The sequence below is a fragment of the Dasypus novemcinctus genome, chromosome 4 (genome assembly GCF_030445035.2).
Source record: "Dasypus novemcinctus isolate mDasNov1 chromosome 4, mDasNov1.1.hap2, whole genome shotgun sequence".
Taxonomy (NCBI): Eukaryota; Metazoa; Chordata; class Mammalia; order Cingulata; family Dasypodidae; genus Dasypus; species Dasypus novemcinctus.
In genome coordinates, this window is record NC_080676.1 from 123,296,714 (window position 1) to 123,302,526 (window position 5,813).

A 5,813-nucleotide genomic window follows, 5' to 3' on the forward strand; every position below is an offset into this window, starting at 1 on the left:
TTAATCCTGTCTTCCTGTAGACCAAGTATTTTTTTTTTCAATTGAATAACAATCTTTTATAATAAGAAAAATCATACAGGAACTGGATAATATTATTGCCCAGGAAGATTAATTTCTGCTTGCCAATAATGTAATGAAGACAGTCCCTTTCAATCAAGCAGAAGCTTATTTATCTCTGTTTGGCCCTTTCTCCTAGAGCATAATCCATCAGTTGTATCAGCTGAACACTTGTACCATTTACCAGGTTCTCTCTTCCTTTCCAATTTTTATCCCCTACACTAGGACGTTGATGCAATCTTTTATTAGCTTTTGAGCTTTTAATAGCTGATTTGGGCTAGGTTTCTTGGAAACTTGCTCCCAAATATGTAGCATTGGAGTCAGGATATTGAAACTTCAAGTCATGACTGCCTTGGTAGTCTTAATCCAGTATTTTTCTATTCAACTCTGTGATATTCTACAAGTTTTAGGCTGCTGTTTCTGCTACAACCCATCTGCCCCTTGTGGTGAATAAGCAAATCCCTCCCCCCTCATTTTGACTCACCGTAATGAATTTTCCTTTTCCTTGTCCTTATCATCTTGGTCCCCTAAATTCTTAACTTTCTTTTTCTTTCTGATGACTTCAAATAGTCATTTTTAAAAATATATCTTATCTATATTCTAAAGTTTGTCTTGGTAGGAGGGCTAATCTGATAAAAGGACTCCATCACAGGGAGAAGTAAAATTCTCCCCACAATTTATTATCTGCAGAGTGCTTTGTTTACATACCCATTTCTCCAACTTAACCTAAGAACAGGAAATTATTATTTACTTTATTATTGTAATTTTATTTGCACTACTTACATAGAATCCAACATCAAATAATGATGCTTAAGTCAATAACAATCCTTTAAGGAGCATGTGAATTTTTCTAAGCTGTAGGGAAGAAGACTATCTGTCTGTGAAGGAAAATATGCACTGTCTTAATATCCAACTTTATAGAATATGTCTTGCACTCACCTTCCCTTCATTCTGTAATTCTTGAAGTTTCCAATCACCCAATTCCATGCTTTATCTCTCCACATTGTCTTTTCACCTATGTTTTGTCAAACTGAAATAATCTCCTTTTCATTCCTCAAAATCCACTTAAGCAAAATTTCATCAGTGAAGGGTTCCTAAGTCTCCTCCCTTCCTTATGGTAAATCAATAATTTGCATTCTTACTATTGTAATTATTGTTTATTTATATGTCTGCTTCTTCTGTGGATCTGACTAAAGGCAGAATCTATATCTAAACATTTTTCCAACTCCTGTGACTAATAGAAGGTAATCTTCATAGAAAATTGTTAGGCTGTACTTGCATTTTTACATTTAAATCCCACTAGAAAAAAGCACTTACATACAGGTATTATTAGTCCCAGTTTACAAATGAAAAAAAAACTGAGGTTCAGAGAAGTTAGGAAAATTATCCAAATTCACAAAGTTAATGTAGACCCGTTAATCTATATGATCTCAAAACTCTTGTTAATTTCTGTTGTGCACTACCCACCATACTGTTTGCCACTGGTAGGTACTAAATAATTCTTGTGGATCAGAACTGAATTGAATTAATCCAAAATATATTACATTATATCATATCATATCATATCATAATATACTGTATTATATTTGTATATTTTATTGTGTTATATAACATTACTTTATAATCTATTACAATAAATAGCATTACATTATATCAAATTGAGATAGACTGTTAGGATTATTTTCTTATCAAAGTTAACCATTTGTAGGTTAATCACAGGCAGTAAATCTGACTTCTCTTCAATTATGTCAGAATGTCAAACAGACAGCAATGAATCATTCACTCCAAAAAATCAATCCTGTGAAAATGAGAATATTTTAATAAGCAAAGCTATGTAGTGCTGTGATTTTCTTAAAATTATAGGATCTCCAAATATAGGAAATGTATTAGTGAAATGTTTTATTTCAACAATTTAGTAATTTCTGTGAAGGAAAGTTACAAGCACACTTCATTTGTAACTCAATAAATGGCTCAGTTTTGAAAAAACAAAAGAGATAACTGCTTGTGATAATGTATTAATGCAGACTAGAGATTCAGGGCTCAAGTTTTAGCAATGTACCCCATTTGTTGGAAATGTTGTCTGTTACATCATATTAGTCATTTGCATTGTGGTCCTGAAGGAACCATTAATATTAAAGAATAGCAGAATTTTTCTTTGAAAATAATCAAAGCCAGGCTGAGGAGAGCTTTTTTTGCCCTGCAGACTGGAATAAGAGCTATATTATTTTGCACTCAATAGAAAGAATCAGTTTAGAGAGGAGTAGAATTATTATATCTTCATGAAAAATCTGCTACTTCTAATCATATATTTTGTATTAAAGTGCAACTTAAGTATATAATACAAGGATAATAAATAACTCTGCTATTTCAAGAATCAGTTTTAGTCTATTACTTTGAGTTACTTAGAAAAAAGAGTGGCAGCATGTGTGTTTTTAGATCAGCTTAAAGGACATGGGATTGCACACACACACACATACACAAGTGTATATAGAAAAATCTTTGCAATCCAAAAGCAGATTCTGTGCTTTGTAAAAGATGAACAATGATGTGCTTTTCTTAGTTTTCTTTGACACTGCAAACTAACACTTACTTAGTCTTTCTTTTTGCTAACCATTGAAATAATTCAAGGTAATTTTTATAATTCTGAAAACTAAATTGCTCAACTAAATTATAAAATGCTTTCTAAGTTAAAATAAAAACAGTCTGCTTACTGGATCCCTTGTTTTAAATTCCTGTCAATTAATTCATGATTCAACTTTATGAAGAGATTTGTAAAATACATGCCAACACAGTGTTGCCGTAAGTATAGTAGCTTCCACACACAATTCATAAGTTGATTCTGGCTAACACATGCACACACGCATATGTATATATTTTAGAAGTTGTGAACTTACAAAACAATCATGTACAATGTGCAGAATCCCCATACAACCCCTTTCCACCAACACATAACATTGTTGTGAAACACTTGTTACAGATCATGAGAGAACATCGTTAGACTATTACCACTAACTGTGGTCTATAGAGTACATTTGTATATTTTTCCATACCCCCTGTTATTTATATAGTAACATCTTTGACATTGATGCAAGAATATTACAGTATTGCTGTTAACTATAGTCCATAATTTACATTAATTATATTTTCTCCATGTATCTCCATATTACTTACTGTAATAGTGATGTACATTTGTTCTAGTTCATAGAAGAACAAACTTATATTTGTACTTGTAACCACAGTTCTCATTCACTCTGGATTAAAATGTTATTCAGTCCCTAGATTGTTCACTAGCTTTTGTTCAACTGACATTTACATCCTTAGACTACCCCTTTCAGCTACAATCGCATTTTTAAAACAGCTGTGTTAATTATACCCATTATAATGTGTTTCCATCAACTTCAAGCATTTACTCTCAAGCTAATTAAAATTCTACATACATTAAGCTTCAGTACCCCTCCTCAGCCCTCATACTTCCTCCTAGTTACCTATAATTTATGTTTCAACTCTATACTTTTATTCTTCATATTTATTTTAAGTTAGTGAGACCATACAATATTTTTCATTTGTGCCTGGTTTGTTTCACTCAGCATAATGTCTTCAAGTTTCATCCATGTTATCATATGTGTCCCAAATTAATTTCTTCTCATAGCATCAGAGTATTGCATTGCATATATATACCACTTCATGTTTATCCATTCATCAGTTGATAGACACTTGAGTTCTTACCATCTTTTGGCAATAAACACTGCTATAAACATCGATGTGCAAATGTCTGTTTGTGTCACAGTTTTCCATTCTTCTGAATTATTCCTAGTAAAAGTATTGCCAGATCATATGAAAGTTCTATATTTAGCTTCCTGAGGAACAACCAAACTGTCTTCCACAGAGGCTGTACCATTTACATTCCCACCAACAGTGAATGAGTGTTCCGATTTCTCAATATTCTCTCAAAAACTTGTTCTCTGCTTTTTTTGTTTGTTTGTTTGTTTGTTCTCTTTTTAAATAATGGTCATTCTATAAAGTGTGAGATATTTCATTTTGATTTGCATTTTCCTAATACCTATTGATATTGAACACTTTTACATGTGATTTTTTTTTTTGTCATTTGCATTTCCTCTTTGGAGAAATGTCTCTTTAAATTTTTGCCCATTTTTTAATTAGATTGATTTTGCTCTTTTACTGTTGGGTTGTATGATCTCTTCATAAAAAAAAACGTAAGACAAACCCTTATCAGATATGTGGCTCCCAAATACTTTCTCCCATTGAATGAGCTGATTTTTCATCTTCTTGACAAAGTCCTTTGAATTGCAAAAGTGTTTATGTTTGAGGAGGTCCTATTTATCCATTTTTCTTTATTGTTAGTGTTTTCAGTGTAAGGTTTAAGAATCCACCACCTACCACCAGGTCTTGAAGATGCTTCCCTACATTTTCTTCTAGGAGCTTTATAGTCCTACCTTTTATATAGGTCTTTGATCCATTTTGAATTAATTTTTGTACAGGGTGCTAGAGAAGGGAACACTCACTTTCTTTTGGTTATAGATATCCAGTTTTACCAGTACCATTTCTTGAACAGACTGTTCTGCCCCAGCTGGGTGGGCTTGACAGCCTTGTCAAAAGTCACTTGACCATAGATGTGTGGATCTGTTTCTGAATCATTAATTTGGTTCCATTGGTCTTTTGTCTGCCTTTATTCCAGTACCATGCTGTTTTTAATGCTGTAGCTAGGTAATATAATTTAAAGTCTAGCAGTGAGAATCCTCCAACTTTGTTCTTCCTTTTTAAAATATTTCTTACTCTTCAGGACCCCTTACCCTTCAAATAAAATTGGTAAATGTGTTTTTCATTTTTTTAAAATAGGCTGGTGGAATTTTTATCAGGATTGCATTGAATCTGTATACCCATTTGGGTAGAAATGACATCTTAAAGGTATTTAGTCTTCCAATCCATAAACACAGAATATTTTTTTATTTAGTTAGGTCTTATTTGATTTGTTTTAACAATATGTATTAGTCAGCCAAAGGGTTGCTGATGCAAAATAACCAGAAATCTGTTGGGTTTTACAAAGGGTATTTATTTGAGGTAGAAGCTTACAGTTATCAGGCCATAAAGTATAAGTTACTTCCCTCACCAAAGTCTGTTGCCACATGCTGATGCTAGATGGTGGTGATGTCTGCAAGGGTTTAGCTTCCCTCTTCCTTTGAAGGCTCTGTTGTCCCAGCTTCTTCCAATATCAGCTGTAGACTGGCTTAAGTCTTGTCCCTCTCCCAAGGCTCATTTCTCTCCCGTCTCAGATGCTCAGGGTTATGGTCTCTGCAGCTGCAAACTACCAGGTAAATAGCTCATCTCTCTTTCTGGGGCCTTTGCTGTACTAATGGAACCTTCTCTGTTTCCTCACATAATCTGCTTCTCTGTGTTCTTCTCCTGTATATTTACTTCCTGGGACACCAGCTCAAAAATCCCACCTCCCTTCTCTGTGAAGCACTTTCTCTGTGCAGTTTTAAGATCCTACCAAAGTGGCCCAATCAGTTTAAATCATTATTTAATCAACTAAAAGTGAACCTCTGAATCCAATATAATCTAATATGCCCAGAGGAAAAGACCAATTCACAAACAGCACCCAATATCTATTTTTGGAATTCATGAACAATATCAAACTACTACACAATGCATTGTAGTTTTCTGAATACAAATGCCTAGTCACCCGACTAGGCAAAGAACCATGGCTGGCTGAGGTGTTTGCTGAGGGTAACGAGTAC